We start from the raw sequence: 22,737 nt of genomic DNA, 5'->3' as shown, positions 1-22,737 counted from the left end.
CGCACATACATGCCCTAAGGGCATGTATGAGCGCCACGTGGCACTTTGTAAAATTAAAAAAAGTGCTTTTTGAAAGGAAATCGCAAATTACCACCAACTGGAAGTTGGTGGTAATTTGCGATTTCTTAAGGATAATTCGCACAACTTGGGTGCTTTTTACATGTCATTTAAGAAATCGCAATTTGCGATTTCTTAAATGCTTATGCAAAATTAAGAAATCGCTAAATTAGCAATTCCTTAATTTTGCGTTGGGAATTTGCCTAATACATCCCGTTTTGCGAATTTTTAATCGCAAACGCTGTATTTTGCGAATCGCAGCGTTTGCGATTAAAAATTCGCTTGATACATAGGCCCCCTACTCACACATGTCGCCAAACACCGCTAGCAAAGGCAAATGCACGGACATAACATTACCTGAACACACATGCTAGCTCCCACACCGTAAATCATGATGTAGACCGGTATGTGCCAAACAAAGACATTTAATGTCAACTGAAATTAAAAAATGTCGAAAACTACCTAACCTGCGCTAATTAATCTAACCTAACTTACACTACCTTATCCTACATACTATCTAAAACTAACTTAACTTAACCTACCTTACTCTACACATTTAGCACGACATAATAAACATCAACCTCCCATCCCCCTTAAGGCAAGTCTTGACACAAGGACAACAGAAACTACACCTAAACATCAACTAACTACAAATAGAATCTTAAATAATAATATATTTTGAAATTTTGTATTTTTGTCATAACAAATGTAAACACATCAACCCCACTCCAAAAAACTAACCTAAACTAAGCTATAAAACCATTAAGACCAACATTAAAACTATGTACAGGGGGAAGGGCAGATAGGCTTTCTGTGGCTGGAATTTGGTTATGGTCTTGCCAGGGCTTGCTTCACTGCTTGAAGCAGTGTGATGGCCCGATCCATCTTGTGCTCCAGCACCTCCACCTGTAACTTTGGGTACGACAGGTCCTCTTTTATTTCTTGCTCAAAAGAGATAGCCTCTGTCGTGGGCTGAGGTGTAGGGACTGGTTGTTTAGATGGTATGCTGCTGGAGGTGCTGGGTACCGGTGGTTTTGAGGTACCTTAGCGTGCCCGTTCCTCATTTCTTTTGGTTGTCCTGTCCAATGTTTGTGGTCCAGGAAGGAAGAGTCTCCACTCGCCCAGAGCCTTCTCCTCCTCATCTTGCTTCCTTATCGCCCTGTATGCATTAGCAATGTTTCGAAAGTGGAAGTAGCGCTCCTTCCTCAGGTTATGCTTCTGCAACTGCTCTGGGGTCATGTTGTCTGTTTGAGCAAAAACTGACAGTCAAAGGCTGACTAGGAACAGGTACAAACATCATGAAACAATATTCTTTTCACGTCATCAAAGGTATCAGCCCCTACTGCCTAATCCAACTTGCAGCTTAGGGTGAGTATAAACATGACTATTATCTATCATCTCAGATCTACTAAGGCCAAATTTCAAAGGCATGGCAATTGCTGCACAATGCAACTGCACCTCCTTGGCACATCTAGGTATGACCATGTCAGTACACAGTATGCTTTGGAACAATACTGTTTTATACCCATGGTATGGTACGCATTCCATCTTTACTGAACATTAGTGTGCATTCTGCATCCTGCAATGTCCTTTATGTCATTGGCATTCACCACATTAAGATGTGCAATGTCTGCAAAGTACATGTATTGTCTGAAAACATAGTGGAGCTGACATGGCAAGTACCCATATCAAGACACACTGCTAACTATACTGAACACTTGGCAGGTATTATATGCAACAATGGATGCTGGATAGGTATCTCACTTCCCACAGAGAGATATGAAATGTCTCCTATCTGAACTGTAATAAGTCCATGATGGACCATGCCACCGCTAATTACATACTACCAATATTGCATGTGCAACTGACATGCATTCTGAATCCTTCACACCCACAGCCATGTTCAGATATGTATCCACTGCCACATTTTCACATAGTCTGCCACTGTGAGCATGGATCCCCTGTCAAGCCTCTGTTATGTGGTCCATCCCAGATTGGCAATGTATTCTCCTTGACATTAGTCAGAGGCTGATGCACATGCAACAATTACCATCCACTTTTCCTGACCTATTAATCATTAGGCACAAGTTTATTTGTGATAGGGGTGCACATTGAATCTGGCAATTCACACAGCATCTGACATCACACTTAATCCTTGCATTACACGATTAGCATTGATGAAGGCACTCGCTGGTGAAGTTGGGGTCCTTGATATTATACACCTCACCAACTGTGTATGATGGTGGTCCACCTACAAGACAAAGCATGCAAAACACATCAGTTAACTTAGAACACAAATTTTATATGCAACAGAAACACAGTACATATTTATAGATATTGCCTATATATCCCTTCAGGTTGTAAGTAATCAAATGGCACAGTTGACATGCCTGAATGATACACATCGATAAGGCAGGCTGAAGTGTACATACATATGATGACCCAAAACATGCACCTGTTCGCCAATTTGCGGAACCAATTCTTCAACCTTGTCACTACTATATTTCACTATTGTAGCTGACTTAGATGAGTCTCTGCACTTACATTACTCACATACCATACTCAGCAAGGTATAGCAATACCCAAGCCCTCTTAATTTTGACACCTTGAAATGAGTATGCTACATACATCACATATTATGCGTACCTGTTCCTTAAGTTAAGTGAGTTCTATACCTGTCTGTGCTGCAGAGTATCATATTTTGTTCAGACATGTTCATGCATCCCTAAGTCTTTTCTTGGAAAATTGAACAATAATATGCATGGGATATGTTGAGATGTGTCAGATTAAGGCTGGCTTACCCTTGGATACAGTACAATATGAGTGAGCTCACCACTGAAATACATTGGTCCTCTTATACAAGAGGCATGTACAATAGGATTCTCAATGTAAGGACAGCTCCACTGGCCTAAAAAATACCCCCATGAGGCCATGCTAAGCCATTCAGATGTATGGAGTCAAGCAAGTCAGTGCAAACCACAGCATAGCCATAATGGACATCAAGGAGCCATACCTTTTACATAGAAAATGCTGTTCAAGATCAGTGATATGGGTTTTACTATATTCACAGGTTAGGTAGGCTGTGTAAGCCATGGTAGGTCTAATTAATGCATGACTACCCAGGGAACATATGCCAAGGAGGGTCATCAGCACATCACAATGTGTCATTCAGTATTGTGTGTGTGCTGCATTCCAATGCACACATACAAAATTGTCAGACTCTGCCTTAGAATTTCTTTGCGCTGAGGGCTGTCCCATCTAGTACACTACCAATTATGTCAACAATGCACACTCATGTGCAACCATAGGTGAAGGGTGTGTGTGTATGCGGAGCACATCAAGAGACTAATTTTCAAGGCCCTTGCACCACTGAGGCATCACTTTTATGCATATGAAAAGTCACCCGCTCCCCAAAGGCTTCTAAATAAACACTGTTGTTGGTAAGGTGGTCTGCTATAACTCAACGGACTACCTTTCATCGGTGACCTCTGCCAAGTTCTGCATTTTGTATGTCTTGGTTTCCAGCACAGGACAAATCCTCGTTGAGCTGTGCAGTACCTTTACTTGTGATTTTCACAACCACAGAGTTCTTCTGACAACTTTGGGGCTTATTTACAAGGCCCTTGCACCGCCCGTGTATCACTTTTGTTAAGGGGAAAAGTGACATCCTAGCAGCACAAGGGGCTTGTAAATAAGCCCTTTTATGCGTAACGTATGTTCTGTAATGGCCCATCACAACTATACCTGATAAATGCTTGTTGTGAAAGAAGCACCTCTGTTGCTGATTTGCACTGCCTGGTATGTCATCATATGAGTTGTCTGGATGGGCTACAGGCATGTGCATACGCTCAATGCTTCCCTGGGACTCATTTGTATCACCTAAAGGGACACTAACAATTGTGTGGCCCACTCAGTGTCACAGATAGCCCTGGTGCACAGATCGTGCCAGCGCTATTCACATGACATTTCCCTTATTTGCATGGGAGCTTGGCTTTTTTGTGCAAAAAATCATGTGAGCCTACATGGGAAACCCCACAACTCATGTGTGCTTACCAACTTCTTCACCAACTTGGATGCCAATGTAGTCCAGGAGGTCAGACTCTCTGCCAACCATATCTCACTAGTGATGCTTGAGCTGATAAACATTCCGGTCTACTCCAAACAGCCTATTCCTCTCCAGGCACGCGCTCTCCCAACGTTGCTTCTTCATCTTCACGGGATAGCCCAAGAGCACACATCCCCCACTGGCTATCATGTTGGACAGGTAATGAGTCACCAGCCGCAGGAAGCTCCCAAGCTCTTCTTGCTCATGGGGCAAACCCTACCCTTCCTAGGAATGATCCCACCCAAAAACAACAAGCACCCAAAACATAACCACACCCCCCAAAATCCCACAACTACTCCAATGACAACATTACCCCAGAATACAAACACCAGAGAGCACATAGTATAATACACAACCATATACAAGAAAGCACAAAAATGACTTAAAAGACAAAACAGGGACAACAGACACAACAGATGTGTATCAGACACACCAAAACACATCCAACATACAACCACTCTTAAGCACAGACAGTAAAACTGTGACTTAAACTGAAAACAAAAGTAACTTCACTCTTCCTGGTTTGCAGCATGCATGGCATCACATTTTCAGCCATTGCATCAGTTTTTTGGACGCTACCAGTCAATGCATCGATTTCACACAGGGCCTGACAAGGCATTATGAGGTCATTCAGACGTGTCAGCTGGGAAGCGTAATTTTCATCTGACGCAGTAGGTACAAAATTGATGCTTTAGGCTCATGAGTTTTTTTCTTACCCTACCAGTCAAAGCTTCGAATTCACAAAGGCAAAGCCTGACCAGGCACCATGCGGTCATTGAAACGCGACGCCTGGGATGTGCCATTTTTGGCTGGTGCTGTGGCTGCAAATTGCACGCTTTAGGCTCATGCAGCTTTATTTTTGGACCCAATAGGGCAAATGAGTAAAATGTATAAATGAATAAAAGCAACCCCTGGTACGTGTTTGCTATCATTATAGCTCTTCCGAGAGGTTAAGCTTTGTCCTGACACATGGAGCAAATGCAGAGTGTCACTGGTGTTGTAGGGTGCTCTATCATTGAGCTGCTCTCCACCTAATCATGGGAACTACCCAGAGTTCTCTGCTTCTTTTTTGCATATGCATATGTGTATGTATATATATATATATCTATAGCTATATATATATATATATACACATATATATGTGTGTGTGTGTGTGTGTGTGTGCGCGTGCGTGTGTGTGCGTGTGTGTGTGTGTGTGCGTGGGTGTGTGTGTGTGTGTGTGTGTGGGTGTGTGTGTGTGTGTGTGTGGGGAACGGCTCGGTCCTCATAGCGTGGGTAAACCATGAAAAAACTTGACAAACAATATCTTTGTGAGGACCGTTGCGTTATGAGGACCGGTTCCCGTAGTGTGTTTAGGTGCTTTCGAGCGAGTGTATCAAAAAACTAAAAGTGCAGTTAGGTTTGCTTCGGTCCGCTTTATAACCTTCCCTACTATTAAGGCGTGCGTGGAGTTAGAATAGTAATTACACACTTCATTACGGTCAATGGCCGGTCCTCATAGTGATATATAAACAATGCTGTGTGTGTGTGTATGTATAGATTATATATATATAAACATTTAATACTTTCAAACATACTTACATTTACATGTACTTTTTTTACCACAAGTATGTCTTTACAATTCATGCTTTTACGACAAAATTCATTGTAAAGGCATCCATAGAAGGCATACCTGTGGACAAACATTTGTTGTAAAAACATTCATAGTTAGGACATTTTCATTGTAACGCCTTCGTTGTAAATGTATTTCTTGTTAAGAAGTCATTGTAAGTGTTAATTCTCTCAGGACAACGCTAGACCACATGAAAGAAATCTGCATCAGGATGGGTGCTTCTGAAGCATTTGGGCCTGGGGAGTTGTCCAACCTGCCAGTGGTAGTGTGTAGATATTGTCGTTGAATGAGTAACAGGCTAGATGATATTGCGATCATTCTGGGGGCCATATACGAATCTCTCCAGTCTGTGTCATCAAGTTCCTCTACCAGGTCTGTCATGCTCATTTTGTGTCTGCAAGTAGGTGAGTCAAGTTAAGATTGTGTGCAAGTTTTTGTAAGATCAATATGTAAACCCCCAAGTATTTTAAACTCAGAAACTGAATGGGGACCATGTCCATCCTGTTCACTACTGCTGAGTCACGCTTCAACAGGACCAGCAGAGACATTTGCCTGTTCATGATGAGGCCAGAGGCCTCCTCAATGACTCGCTGAATATGAAAGACCTAGGGACCTGACATCAATGGATGGGCCACGAAGAGGAACATGTCATCAGCATACAGGGCAATGTTGCCCTTGCTACCCTCCCTCTACATCCATCCCCACACATGAGCATTGTACTGGGTAATTGTGGCCAAAGGCTCTATAGCCAGGGCAAGGAAAAGGGGAGAAAATGGGCAACCCTGCCTGGTGCCTTTGGGGATCAAAAAGGGGGCCGAGAGGGCTTCATTGAGAAGAACCTGGGCAGAGGACTCCCTGTAAAGGAGGCAAACAAGTCTGTGTCGTATCTTACACCAAACTCATGTGGTAGAGGACCTGATCCAAAGTATGACCAGTCCATCACATTGAACGTTTTCTTGAAATCACCAATAAGAGCATACTGAGGTCCGTCACTTTGTGTTGGCGAGCAAGCACCATGTTGTCTAGCCGAATGCAATAATGAGTGCCTCGAATGGGAATAAAGCCACATTGATTAGCATGAATGAGATGGAACAGGACTCACTGAAGCCTATTTACTAGGACTTTGGCAAAAATCTTTAGGTCTGCATTAATCAGCAAGATAAGCCAGTAAGAAGCACAAATGTCGGTGGCTTGACAACTTTTGGGAAGGGCCACTGTACTGGCCACATTCAGATCTCGATGAAAGGAACCCCAGTGTTCTGCTTCAGAGTAGAGGCTCCCCAGGATTAAGCAGGGATATAAAACACTGATAGTATTTCATTAAAGTGATATGTGATTTTGGTGCATTAACATACATGATAACATTTTAGAAGAGGTAGGTGGGAGATTATAAAAACAAATAATCTGGAGAATGAGTTTCTCTCATTGTCTTCTAATGGTGCGGATGCATTTTCAAGCTTCAGACAGCCAAAATAAAGCCATTTTTGGATTAAAAAATTAGCAGTCTCTCATCTTAATTGGGTCTATTGCAATTAGTACCAAAATCTGCATCCTATTACCCATTATATACCACACCAGTTATTCTCCCACCAATAAACAGGACCTTAAAGATCACTCAGGTGTCTAAAGTGTGATTAATCATGTTTTTATGGACTCTTGGAAAGAGAGGTGGGTTTATATTTTCCTTATGTGGATGTATAGGGAGCACTAAAGGTTTGCTGGCTTGCCCTAAGAAAAAACATCCATACAGTCATGTTTTCTTGCTGCCTTACTCTTTAATTTATAAGTAAGAAGTGGAGTTAAGGCTTGGTTTGATTCCTTGGAGTTCACTGCACCTCGAAAGCAGGGGTACCATCAGCAGAGTTACTCTACGGTTCTTCGAGGGATTAAGATGCAGCCTGGCCTTTTCAGTTTTGGACCCATTGTAGTTTTGTTAGGAAGAATTTCAGGGCTTTGAAGTACAGTCACTTGCCTAATCTTGGTAACGGTGATCAACGAAGGCTGTATCCTCAAGTGTGCAGGAAAACTATAGGTAGGGAAGAATGAGCCTTAGTGTTTTGAGTAAATTCATTGAAGATTTACTGACGGAATCTATGTATTCTGTGTCTAAGAGATGTCCTAAATGTCCTGAACCTTTTTAGTCTGTCCCTCAGGGTGTGAAGGCCTCTGTTCTGAAAGCCAGGATGGGAAATTCTGTACAGGTGATCAATTTGCACCTGTGAGGAGTTCAACTTTGTCTTGATTGTGTTTAAGGTTTAAGATGGTTAGTAAACATCTCATTTTTTAAGATTTGAGAGTGATTAAGCAAGTTGCAAGAAGTTAGGGAGAAATGTGAGTGAAGTTTCATAATTATAATACTCGGCAGGGCATCTGCATAATTAATACAAGTATGTGAGAATCATTGTATTATGTAAAGAAGGAGGCTATCGTAGGATGAGAAAGAAAATATTAAGGTGGTTTTCCATTCCTAGAGTTTCCCGTTACAGCTGTGGGTTGTTTTGGTGGTATTTTTCACCTCAGCAATAATGCATCTTTTTTGCTTTTCCTAGAGATGAGAGGAGAGGTCATCACAGAACCTCAGGGAAGAGACGGTTTCAATTGAGCGAGCAGCTAGAGCCTTGAATTGTAAACTTATCATAAAAAGTGCCTTTTTGGGACTCCATGCAAAGGTTGGGTGAGAAGAAGGTCACTTTGGGCTTTCTAATGACTGATCTGTAGATATCCTGTAAAATGGTGAACCTGTATCGTCCTGACCTGACCTACACAAATCCTGAATTCGAGCCTGTATCACCTAATTGGCAGACAAAGAAGTTCATACAGGATCAAGGGTGTGGCCTTCAGCCTAGGTCTTAGAAAAGTGTCCATTTCACTTGAGCCTCTCTGGTTCCACTGATATCTCGCTTCAGAGTACAACCTTGATCTCTGTTCCCAGATGAGATGGACAGATGAGTAACTCCTTATACAATTAGGTGGTGAGAGTCCAGTTCATCAGTTTTTGGATGTCAATGTGTGAACTTTTCCATCACATTCTTAGCCATCCTTTCTCAAACTCACTGAGTTGCCATTCTGCATCCCAGGTCTGCTGGGAAACACACAGATGGGACAGAGAGATCATGGTATTAGGGACATTTGTATCGTTATGTCCGGTATCATTGGTACATTGACTACAGTCTGTAAACAAAGCCGATAGTAAAATGCCTGAGGCATGAAGGTGTACAGGTCTTTCCAAAGTTCCTTGATTCCCCATTCTCCATAGCGAACACCTGCAATAGAATTCCATGCTATTTGTTAAATAGCGCCTCCCCAAATGAGCATTGGAATTGGATCTCAGGATTGAAAATGCTAGGCCATAACAAGTTTTAATACACTGCATTGGTAATTACACCTATACATTGCATGATACTCAGCATTCTCTCACATTATCAACACACAGCTTCAGTGCATAGCTTCAGTGTGTAGAATCAGTTCTGAACATCCATACACAGTACCGATAAGCAGCTTCAGTACATTACATCGATGCATTGCAACAGTACTAACAATACATAGACAGTATCAATACACATCAATACTACGAATCTGTACGCAGTGTCTAGATGCAGCGTGACATGCATTGCATCTGTAAACTTCACCAGTGCCTAGCTTCAGTACTTATTAGAACATTAAAATGTTGAGCACTCCATTGCAGACAATGAAGTGCTATGGGCTTCTACAGGCCAGTAGAATCCCACAGAACAACATTCTAATATTGTTTTTCATTACCAGCTGCTATTGTGAACAAAGGCCACTTGGGCCTGAGGGGATTTAAATCCCCTCGGGCACTGAGAGGTCTTTGTTTTTACCAATTAGAACTTTCTGCCCTCTGGGGCGGAATGTTCTAACAGCTTTAGAGCCCTCCTAGAGGTCACTTAGAGCCATTAAAGGCATGATCCCTTGTTAAAGGTCCTTGCTTTTGGCTCGGGCCTTTAATGCTGGAGCTGGCCTTTAATGGCCAGTTGCTCCGGGCTTATAATGGCTGGTACAAGACTTCTGCTCCAACATTCCAAACTTTGTATTCATGTTTTTCCCTTTCTAATCTTAGACCATTCCACTCTTAGTGGGTAGAGTGTTCTAATAGACATATAGCCCTTCTTCCACAGGCTATACCAGTTGTTAAAGGCCCTCTCCCTCATTACTTGGCTTCAGGGACTTTTACACCTGGTTTAGCCCTCGGCAGTGGGCCGTAAGGCTTAAGTATGCACTAGTATGCATTACATCAGAATGCAGCACTGGCATATAGCTTCAGCATATAGCATCAGCACTGTGCATCAATACATAGCATAAGTACTAACAATCCACATACAGTATCAATATGTATCAAAACTAAGAATCTGTACCCAGTGTGTAGATGCAGCATGAAATACATTACATCTGTACACTGTACCAGTGCCTAGATTTAGTAATTACTGTACACTACATCAGAATGCTGCACTGGCATTTACCTACAGAATATTGCATCAGTACTTTGCATCAATGCATGGCATCAGCAACAATAATCCATTTGCAGTATCAATCTGCATCAATGCTATGCATGTGAACACAATATCTAGACACAACATCATTACATTTCATCAGCACTTAGGAAGCATTGCATCAGTATGCAGCATCCATATATAGCTTCAGACCCAGACTTGTGTTGTGGTTGCACCACTGTTTTGTACTAGGTCATGCAAATCAAGATGTGTGTGGCTTATGGTGGGATTTTACCCCACCCAGTTGTAATTTGTAGTTCCCAGAATCTGTAGTCTTGGCATTGCGTCTTACCGTGATGATCTGCTCAAAAGCATTATTGATATTGTTTAGTAGAAGTAGGCCATATTGCACAGAGTGGTTGCCAAGGCCTTCATATTGACTCACAACAGTAAAGGGAGGTGAAGGATCCTAAAGATGGGATGCTGTTGATGGAAAGTCTAAAAATGTGCGCAAAGGTACTCGCAATAGCTGAATGTAGACAAGCCTTGCATCGCCTATGCTGTGATTTGGATCTCACACTGGCTACTAAGGAGTGCTTGCACTTCCATTTCCTGTCCACGTGCCTTGTGGCCAGACAGGCTTCCCTTAGCTCCGAAGTAAACCAACTGTTGGCATAGTTGCCATTCGATGACCTAGAGAGATAGGAGGCCAACGGGGCATATGTTTCTGCCAACTACCCCAAGTAGACACAATGGAGCTTAATACATTCACTACGGAGTTTGACATATTACACCACTGGTACCCTCCAGATATGGCAGACAAGGCAGTGGCCCTGGGCACTCCTGTAGCCAAGACACCATCAAACTGTAGACAACGAAGTGCATAAAAGAAAATTAATAATCATGCCTTCTCCACCTATGCACCCAGAACCAAAAACAACATCTTCGTATTCATCAGAATCTCCCCAATGCAGTTCCAATTTATGAATCAGCTGAAGATCCATTTATGTAAGAAACACTACATCTTCACGAGGAACAGAATATTGTTCCTGACCAAAAAGCAAATAAGCAATGAAACATGTATCATTAGAGCATCAGTCCAATGAGATGTCAGTCCAATATATTATCAAAAGGTATTCTTCTTTATTTTCTCATTTCTCAAAAATTCTCATCTTGATCATAACCGTAGGTGTATTACACATTGATTCATGATAACAGATTAGCGTAGATGTTATAAGCAAGTTGTAGCCTGTAATCTTCACAAAGAAGTAGCAGCCCACTCAGAGCCCAGCTAGAATCTCTCTGTCTGTACCTTTGACTTTGAACCTTTACAGCACTCCACTTCCCTTCAGCTAGCGTCATGGTGTACATATGCCTCATCGATACATACAATTGACTTTGTATTGTGGTTCATTTCAAGAGTTTTAAAATAGCAAGGTGAACTTATGGTCCTCTATTTTTGGTAAGATATCATATATTAATGCATGCGATCATGCTGCGCCTGCTGCCACTTACCAAGGCAAAGAGATTTCCTTACATTGTTCTAATTTAATCATGATGCGCTTTTTTGTCTACTTGTGCTGATTCTGCTTGTTTAATAAATCAATAACCCCTCTGAACATAAAGAACACAATATCAGTAAAAATATAAGAAATTCAATTGTCTAAGTTCACATTCCAGCGGTAAGCACTCAAAGAGCAGATCAATGTAATGTTGTGTGACAGTGCAGGGAGGTTATATTACCCATTGTAGAAAATCTATATTCCTTGTGTTTTGCAAAAAGCAGGGCACCATTCTACTGAGCTTCTTATGCCACCAATGATGCTATATCAGAACAATTTTGCTCTCAAGCTCTGACCAGTAACTCAATGGTAGGCCATTTCTAAGCTTATTTTTACAATTCAAAAGTAAACTCGATGTTCATGCAACTTACTATGCAATGACAGAAAACAAGCACAGCCAACCTACTACTAAAACTATATAGCACTAAACGCCTGCACAGTCAGGTTCATTAATCACAGAGTTTGGAAAGCAGAGTGCCAGGTCTGCAAACCCATGGCCTTTAGCCTCATCCTTGCATGGATGAAATAGGCCTATATCTCATCCTTTAACAACAGCTTTCACAGATATCGTTTTTAATACAAACAGCACACTTCCAATTTTCTCACGCACCACCTCTCGTCCTCCCACAAATCATCTAGCACCTCTCGTCCTCCCACAAACTAGCTTATAGTTGAAATAGCACCCTCTATCATGTGCACCCATCAAACAGCACACCACAGCCCACCATAAAGCCACACTCTCTTGCCTGTTCTTAGTCGCTAAATTTAGAACTCAAATGTTAGATCCTTAAGCGTCTCCTGCATTCCAGGCCACACACCACCCACCTTCAACAAATATGGAAGAAACAGCAACAGGAACACTAACTTTTGCATGCTATGCATCTCCTTCACTACAAGACAAAACATCATAAAACAGCAATCACAACACAACATAACAGGTCCAAGTGTTACCACAATACACCACCAAATCACAATTGGACATTAACATTGCTCATACACAGAAATACTCCTACTCACCCCATCACAATAAACCTACTAATTTCTTATTAAGTTCCTATTAGAAATGGGGCTCTCTAGTTGGCAGAGGTATGTACCTTTGTCCAAGTAGAGTCCCTTGCTTCTAATCAGGGTTGGGGAATACACACTTTAGATAACCCTTGCTCACCCGCTTGATAGCTTGGCACGAGCAGACAGGCTTATCCCAAAGGCAATGTGTAAAGTATTTGTACTCAAAATACACAGTAACACAGTGAAAACACCACAAATGGATACCACACCAGTTTAGAAAAAATAAGTATCTTTATCTAAACCAAAACAACAAAAATCCAACATACATAAATCAAAATAGCCCTTATAAACAGCTACTTGCAGAAAAAGCACTTGTAGCAAAAAATTGCTCCAGGAAGAAGCAAAATAACTTGGGAATAACCCTGCAAAAAGGCAATTTCCATCATTGACTTATTTAGAGTTTGGCAGACAGGCTACATGGTCAGAAATATGGCAGATGTCTTGTCAGTTGTATTACAAGTGCATTATATCCAATGGCACTTGTAATATGGCGGACTGGATATCTTGCTTGTTTTGCTGCAGTCTACCAAAATATTAATAATGTCCTACATATCTTTCAGCTGAAGAGTGACAGCCCTGGAAGCCTTGATGTCAGGACTAACTGGTCCATAAACATGTAATCGACACACTCAGTTTCACTACCTTCACACTGACAAGAAGAAGGACCTCCACCAACCAATGATTGCGCATTGATAATGACCGAAACCAATTCTGTCTATAAACACTCCCCACGAGATTGTATACTGATCAATCAACTAACTTAACCAATTCATCATCCAATTCCACAGGAATCTACAGACTCTAGAATATGATGAATAATATAACCTAGAATTTAATCTAACCACAAGCAAAGCTTTTTAGACAATAAACTTTATAAAGGCATTATCCGAATGTAAAGCATACCAATCCCTTTCAAAACAGCAACATGTGTCAAAAGTAAAAGCAAGTTTTTGGGATAAAAGAAGACTTAAAAACAATAAAAGGACAGATATCAAAACATTAAGTAATGGGCAGATATCAAAAAATCCTCTTGGCAAAATGCTCCATACAAGCAAAACAGAATGCCTAAATCATATAAGAAAAAACTATGAAAAAGCAATATTAAAGCAGGATCTACAATGCCAAATGCCCAGCCAAGAAACTTTGTAAAATACGATCAGAATTTCAATATCATGAAAACAATTAAACAATTGTTTTTCACTCTCAATATTTCTGCATCAAAATGGAGACACACCACCTCCTCAAAGCAGACACCTTAGATTTATTTCTCACAAATAAGAAAAACAGGTGTCACCTGGAGATGCCACCCTTGACTAGTACTTCAGAGAATAATGCATACATCTCTATTGTCCTTCCGAGAAATAGCTGTTAAAAATAAAACACACCACATCAGGAAGCCCTCAGGTCTAATTTGCAAATTAATGCAAAAAAGCAAGCAGCACAACAGTGACTAACAATTGTCCTTTCAAGTGACACCACCTCTCACTTAAAAAGGGTCCCTTTGAACATTGTTATACCTGTCAGCCTTAGGGTGGTCTTCCCCCCAACGTTTTGCCTTCCTCCTCAGTTATTTCGGACCTCATTTTTTCTGGCCTGAGGACTGCTAACCAGTACTAAAGTGCATGTGCTCTTTCCTCTAAACATGATAATATTGGCATATACCCAACCAGCATTTTAATTTGCTTTGAGGTCCCTAGTAAAGTATTAATATATGTACCCAGGGCCTGTAAATTAAATCCTACAAGTGGGCCTGCAGCACTGATTGTGCCACCCAAGTCAAGTAAAGAAAATCGTTATCCGGTCTAAATAATATTAGAAAGTGCAATAAAATGCATTACAATACCAACATATCAGAAAAAGTTAAGACAGTTCACAAAGTTAAAATTAGGACAAATAAAAACAATGTTATGCTGGGTCACTCCCAAAGTCAGTATAATTCGTTATCAAACAATACAATTTCAGATTTGCATGATCTACAGAAACAGATTTGAAGCTCACCTATACAGAGATACACAATCAACTAATGACTGGAGCAAAAGAGTAGGGGAACAAAAACTTCTGTATGAAAATAAGGGTCAGTTATGTGCACCTACTGAGGCAAGGATCAAAAAGTACGCTTCAGCATTATGCCTTCAAAGACAAAAATCTTCCTAACATACTCGTGGCACTGAGGCAGATATTGACCTTGAAAAATGTTTAGTCAGGTGCTAGGCATTAGTGCTGGGGCAAATCCTGTGTGTAAAAGTCTGTGCAGTAGATAATCATAATTGATTCTAATCATACTCAAGGGTCTTCCTAGTCTTCAGTACAGGCCTAAGGTAAGTATAGACAGTCACTATTTCATCAGTTGCTAAGCGTTGAAGAAAATGAAATGCCTGAGTGTCAGATGTAAAATCTGTTCAGAAGGTGCAAGATCTGAGTTTAGAATAAAAAACTTTGTGTGCAAAGGGCTTTGTGCAGATGCCTGGTTGCAGGGGAAGGGAACAGGATAAGCTCCCAGTTTTTGCAATGAGGGAAGGCCACTAGCCTATGAAATTTAATCTAAACCTCAATAATACAAAGTTCTGGTGGAGCTGGGCATTAAGTATCGAAAATGGTTGAAGACCATCAACGGGATCCAGAGAGATGTAAGAAATAAAAGATGGCCAAGTTTAAAGCTTTTCCAACCTTTCCTCTCTGTGCAATGAGTAACGCATATCCCTCAGTGACCTTTTGCTCAAGGAGGATAAAGTTATGGGATTTTCAAACAAATCAAATTTGGACAGGACCAATATAGTGTCCCTGACTGCCCTCAATGATAGAATTTCGAGGCCATGATCCAGAGGCAGGCAATCGCCAGTGATCAGTCTGTTTAGAGCCGTTGTCTCATTAGTCCAGACTCGATGCCACAACATGAGTAGATGGATCAGAATTTTAACCTCCAGGTGTAATATCCCTAGATCATTGAGGCAGATGAAAGAAGGAGTGCAATAGGGGCGTGAGAGTAAACGACGAGCAAATCTATTTTCAGTGACCTGTATCGCAGTTGCATTATTAATTCCCCAAATCCCTGCACCATAGCTACTTTGGCATTTGGACTAGTAAATTGCTAGCATATGGTGAACAAATCTTTTACCCGGTTTTGCCACGTATCTAAAGAGGGCAATAATGCTCCTAGCAAGCTGACTATTTCTAGTCTTTGTTGTTAAGTCACACCAAGATAACTAAATGTGATCGTATCTTGAATGAGGTGGGAGTACAAGTATAATTTGGATTTGTCAAGGCGTTTTGAGATACAGGACACAACAAAGGTTTTACTTATGTTAATTTTCAGGTCTAACTCTTCCATAAATACTGAGAAATGATCTAATAGGAGCTGTAATGCCCTGGCGGTTCCACCCATTAGGACAGCTTTGTAAGCATACAGCAACGCTGGAATGGGACGATGCCCAATCTAGGGCATATCTCTACATATTGACACCAACTCCTTCTACAACTGGTTGATATAAAGAGTGAAGAGGAAGGATGCAAGTGCACAGCCTAGCCTAACTCCCCTTTGCGAACACCAAATGACACTGCACATTCACCATCCAGGCCAAACCTGACTGAGGCACTGGTATCACCGTATATTTCTCTGATGGGATTAATAATGACTCTGTCCACGCCAAGGACATCCATAATCCACCACAATTTGCAATGGAACACATGATCAAAGGCACAGGACAAATCCATTGACCCCAGAAATAAGAAACCATTTTCAGCAACAGTGTATTTGCCCAGTAAAAGGGAGAAGTTGAGTGACTCGTCCTCTGTACCGAACCACTCATGAACCCGTACTGAATGTCTGAAAGTATGCTAGTCTTCTAGACACAGGCCTGTAGATTTGACAGTAGAACACAACCCAAGATCATCCTCATTGCGTTCAGGAGTGAGATTGGGCGGTAACAGCTCACATCCCCTCTGTCCCCCTTTTTAAATATGGAAACAATGATTGACTCCAACCATGTGGGTAGTTTGCAGAAAAGGCCCGCCACCCATAGGACATTTTTCTCCTATGGGGCGCAGAATTCGGCTGGATCTTAAATAAGTCCAATGGAATCACATCCGGTATCAGGTGCCTTTACACGAGGATAAGATCTAATAGCCTCGGACACTTACTCAAGAGTAGGAAGGCATTAAGGCTGAAATACACCCTCTGGTCCTGCAAGTTGATCAGAGGGGAATGACCCCCACTTGTATTCACTCACTTGAACCTCCCCGAGCCCTACTGCATAAGCAGCTCAAAAAAAGAACCACCCCCTCCTGCCCTGGTATGGCAAATTCAATTGATGGCTCATTGGCCGCCTTTAAGAAGGGCTGGCTCACCACACCCCAAAATGCCTTTGGGTCTCTGTTTTAACTGGCTTCCTCTGGGTACTCCCATGCTTGTGTTTTTATTACGTCTTTTCCACTTTTGATAGCTATCGATACACTTTCCTGCAGTTCGTCACTTCCTGCGGGTCCCAATAGGTTTTTTGGAGGGCGTGCATGAGTAATTTGTGAGTGCTTGTGCACTCTTCATTGAACCATCCCCTCTGCTTCCTTGCAGATGTTTTCATGGTGTAACTAAGTTACTTGATAACCATAGTAAGATTAGCGAAGGCCTTTTTGATATTGCAGGGGTCTGCCTCGTCATCTAAATAGATATTAAACAGAGTACGGGTATCTAACTTGGACATGAAGGCCGCGATATTCACAAACTACCATTCAATCCTGGAGCCCTTTCTTCCATTGCCCAAGATAGCTGCATGCCTATCTGGGTGATGAATGGCCTTCCATTGAAAGGTGTTAATGGAATAACTTTGGGGGCAAAAGCTCGCTGAAAGACAAAGGATGTATAGTGTATTCATCGGCATGTGAATCTAAGTTGACTGCTGGTAAAATAAAATCTATGAGAGAACCTTCTCCCTTGCGAACATACATACTTGAAAAAGAAACATTGGTTTTAGATGATTTATTGACAAACCCTGCTTTAAATTTGGTCTTAATAAAGTTAAGACTGCTTTCGAAGGTATCGTAAAAAATGAGTCTGCAGACTTCAATCTACGTCTAGCAGCCCACAAGCATCCTGAAGCACAAAGGGGCAGAGATACACATTGAAATCTCCCCCCACACCAAATTCAAGTATTTGCCCACTTTTAGTGTAAGAGCATACATAACCTGCTCCATCCTAGCCGGCACATAATCTATATTAGATGGCGGAATATTATTGTAAACATTGATAAAACACTGTCTTGTGCAGTCCCTAAATATAAGGCCAAGTAACTGGTAAAAAAGTGTGTCGGCGTTCTGGCGTGGATCATGACTGAAATATAGATTTGGCAAACCACCAGCGGGTCGACCAGATGGAAATGGAATTGCAGCAAGATGCAGAGACCCATATCTATTTAAATGTATTGGCTGAACTGCCCAGGTTTCCTGGGAGCAGGCTCTAGCAAGAGTTTCCATAAAGCCAGCCCGTGAGTCATTTCCACTTTTGGCCTTGATGCCTGCCAAATTCCAAAAGAGGATGGTCAACTTGTGTGCTTCAAAGCTAGGTGAACTGGTGGACCCTGAGGCGGAGAGCTTTACAGCCGGAATAATGACAAGTTGTTGATGGGCACTCGCCTCCTCACAAATAAGCGGCCCACCAGAGAGTGCAGTACTCTTGCTGTTTGCAACGGGGGACACATAGTGTTCATAGAGTGTCGGGGGTATAGAAGCAGAATTATATCATACCAGATGGAGGTGCAAATAAATAGCATATTACCTATTAGCAAGTCTTTTTAATTCTTCCCAAAATTAAACCCACTCCTATTTTTTTCATCTGTGTTAGTCTAATACTATCAGTGCTCCCATGTACTCATAGGTCGCAGCACGCCCCATTCCGCAGTTTTCAGCCTGATGTTTTGGAGGACGAGTACCTGTTTCTACCTCCTCTACCTCCCGTTTGATTGTTTCATATAGAGAAACAGATTTACCATTAATTGTCAAGGAACTCATGGCACCCAGCATGGGACAAGGGTCAACTTATAAATCTCCAGACTTATACAAGCTTCATGCACAGGAAAATCCCCAAGTGGACCTGGGCCCCGAAAAACCAACATGCGGTTCAGAGGGCGGAGTGTCAGCACATCTAAGAGTACTTCTATGGGATGGAACATGGGACTAAGGGGTGGGGGTGGGATCCTGCATGGGGGCCTAAAATGAGCCATCTATGCCCTAATTTGCAAATGTACCCCAAAAATCTCAAATCTGATTGCCTACTTCCCGGTAAGGAGGTCACAGTAATCTCTCTGCCTTGCATCGCTGAATAGGACTTCAATTCTACAAACCTGAGATGGTTAGAGGTTATGTGTTCCAAGCCTTTTAATGTGCTGAACAGTTTACTTATAGCACCTCTATTGAGACTGTCATGTTTGTACTTGGATATGTAATTAGTGAGCAACACTAAATTCTTTGTGTGCAGGCAGGGTCTGCTAGTGTACTTGGGTCCTGCAGAAATTGTCTCTCCAGGAGTTTGCTGTGTGTCACCGGTAACATTCTCAGAGCCCTTATAAATGGTGTGATCCATGTTCGCCTGGTTATGCTGTTGTCCCATGTGTAAATATAAAGACTGAGGTTTGCTTGAGCTTGAAAGTATTGAACTGTCAATTACTTTGTGATGCCTTAGGGCGTTGGTGCAGTCACTAGTTTTCACCACTTCAAGGACTATCTCTCCCAGAGGATAACATTGGAGTTGCCTTATTTAATTTTATTAGTGTCATTTCTAAATGGGACGAGATAATCAGTTCAAGTTTGGTGTCTCTGGAAAAGCAATTTAAAATCCTCAATTATGGTAAAGTCGGATTTTAAATTGCAGTCTGAAAAAAATGCCACTCTTAAAAGTTGTCATTTTCTTGCCTTAGCCATTTGGTGCCTGCAGCCTGTCTCTGGCCACATGATTAGGTGTAGTTAGCAGTTGGGCTTTGTGTATTCTTCCTATACAGTCACACACAATGGGAGCTTAGGTGTGACTATATAGGCCATCACTGGCAGGCTGGCAGGATGAGCTGGTCATAGACTCACTTATACTTGAATGGGCTGTGTCCTGTCTCCACACAAAGGGATGCACACCCCATGTAGTTAGTCTGGAATCAAGGTAGACTAGGCAGGATACTTGAGGACTTCAAATGGAAACCTCTAGAAGCTTCTCCCCCACTTTAAAGGCACAAATAGGTATAAATACTAAACCTCAGACACCACCACTTCAGTACACTTCAGGACCTTGGATACTCTGACAGAAGGAATGACTGCCACACTGCTGAAGGACTTCCACTCTTCTGGACTGCACTCAGTTGGATTGTTACTTTACTGTGCTAACCTGCTGCTTCTACCCTCCTGGCTGAGTGAGGAGGACTCAACCTGGATTTCTTGAACCCAGAGCCCAGAGTAACTCCAAGGTCTAGTTAGCTGGCCTTCTGATCTAAAGCCTCCGGAGCAAAACAGGCTTCCAACACACTTGCATCTACACTTGGACTCTGTCCTCTCTACCCTGCCAAGTGGTGCCAACCTAGTTATGAACCCTTGGAAGTGGGCTTAAGGTGTTTTACCATCTTCTGTGGATCCAGCTGAACAAACAAATCTCCACTGCCGCGTGGTGCAACCCCTATCAGAACATATTCTAATCCTCTTTTACGGGGATTGGACCTGTCGCAACGAGTCGTATCGCCAACTCATCCCCCATCACCTTTGGAACCGCTGCTGTGCGATGCATTCTCAGTGCAGGCCCTCGCATCTCTCCTCAATGTCAACTTCGATAACGACAACGGACTCTGAATCGCAGCTTTGCAGCTCTTCGGAAATGAGGCAACGCCTCGACTGCGTGCCGCTTCCCTACTGCTTGACTTCACATCCCAAGCCCCAATGACAGGTTCCTCACTGTCGACGCAAGAGGTTCTTGCACTGCAGCCTAGCCGCATCTTGGAACCGACACATTGCTTTGGGTGCACGGCGCATCTTCGACACAGATTCTCTTAATGCTTCACAACCAGGATATAATATACTTTCATCAGCTGCCCAAACTGGGTCCCTGTAGCCGGCCCATGCTCCATCACGGTCAGCCTGAACTTGTGACTTTGTCCTGGCATGACTATATATCCACAATTGACGCTTTGTGCTTTTTTTGTACTAGTTTCACTGAAACATTAAAAATTGAATATCTCTGGTTGTAATAATTGGATTTATGTCATTTTGGTCTTGTTTTATTTATTAAATTAAGCTCTATTTTGCTAATACTGTTCTGGGCTCCTTTTGTGGTGTGTTGTCTCTGTGTTACTGTTTGAAGTGTTGCACATTGCCTCTAAGTTAAGCCTGACTGGTCTGTGCCAAGCTACCAGAGGGTTGAGCACAGGTTAATGTGGGGTTTGCTTTTGCCTTACCCTGACAAGGACTTTGGTTGCTGCTTGACCAGGGCTCACACCACAGTCAACCAACAACCCAGTTTCTTACAAGCGTACTGCTAAATTACATTACATTTAGAGTGGCTAATATACATTTTCAATGGAAGTCTATGGAACTTAAACATGTGGCAGAAACTGGTTACTTCAGCACAAACGTATCTAATAAGCAGGTGGCAGGATTCTCTCCTGAAGGAAGTATGAGACTTCCTTGAGGAAAATATATCATTAATGAATACAATACTGAGCTCATAATTCCGGTACAATCTCACTTCCAGCTGACGCATCCAGAAATCGAGATTTCGCCTAAATGATGTCATTTAACATGTCATGAGTGATGTAATATGTGAGGTAGTAAGCAGTGCATGACAGGGTGCAAGTTAGAGTTGGCATACTAAACTATACTGATGAATTTCAGGGATATTCGGTTTTTAAACCTTAGTCCATATGTCCTCCGAGCACCTTATTATAGGGTCACTTTAACCTTTGATTTTTTTCAGTGAATTGAAATATGTACCTTGAAAAAAGCCTAGACAGGTTGAAATGCGTCTGTCAGTTCTTACTAATAAAATGCTGATATTAGAAGCAGATCTGTCAGTGCTATCGATGCTGTTTAAAGTTCAGAGTATATATATATACAGCATCTGCATAATTGTGGCAGATAAGGTCAAAACTGTGGATTAGCTCTAGTAATGGTTTCATTTATATGTTAAAAAGGAGACAGGTCAAGAAATGATAGACATTTGAGGAACTTCTGTTTTGATTTTGTAACATTTGTGTAGTTTAAAGATATATATGTACATGTCATGCATGTCACCATCCCCTTAACATGTTACAAAACAATAACAGAACTTTCTCAATAATCTATAATGTCCTTTCTCCTCTTTATCATATACATGAAAACCATTTCCTGAGATAATCAACAATTTTGACCTTACCTGCCACAATCATGCAGACGACACACAAATGGTCAACATCCATTACAACACATGCTTTTACAACGTATAAGGTCCATTTTTTGGTAAGCATTATGGGCCCGATTCACAGAACTGACTTAAGACAAAATCCTAAACTTACTACTTTTGGTATTCACAGAAGGCATTTAGTAGTAGTAAAGTTAGGATTTTGTCTTAAGTTTGACTTAAGACAAACTTAAGACAGACTTAATACAGACTCAAGACAAACTTAAGACAAACTTAAGACAAATTTAGGACAGACTTAAGACAGACTTAAGTTAGGATTTTGTCTTAAGTTTGTCTTACGTCTGTCTTAAGTCTGTCTTAAGTTTGTCTTAAGTCAAACTTAAGACAACATCCTAACTTTACTACTACTAAATGCCTTCTGTGAATACCAAAAGTAGTAAGTTTAGGATTTTGTCTTAAGTTAGTTCTGTGAATTGGCCCTTATGTTTATAAATGTTAATTTTGTACTTTTAAAATCTTTTGAATGG

This window comes from Triturus cristatus, chromosome 3_2 (assembly GCF_964204655.1).
Source record: "Triturus cristatus chromosome 3_2, aTriCri1.1, whole genome shotgun sequence".
In the NCBI taxonomy this organism is placed as follows: domain Eukaryota; kingdom Metazoa; phylum Chordata; class Amphibia; order Caudata; family Salamandridae; genus Triturus; species Triturus cristatus.
The sequence above is the reverse complement of the archived record's forward strand: the minus strand, read 5'-3'. Positions refer to the sequence as shown.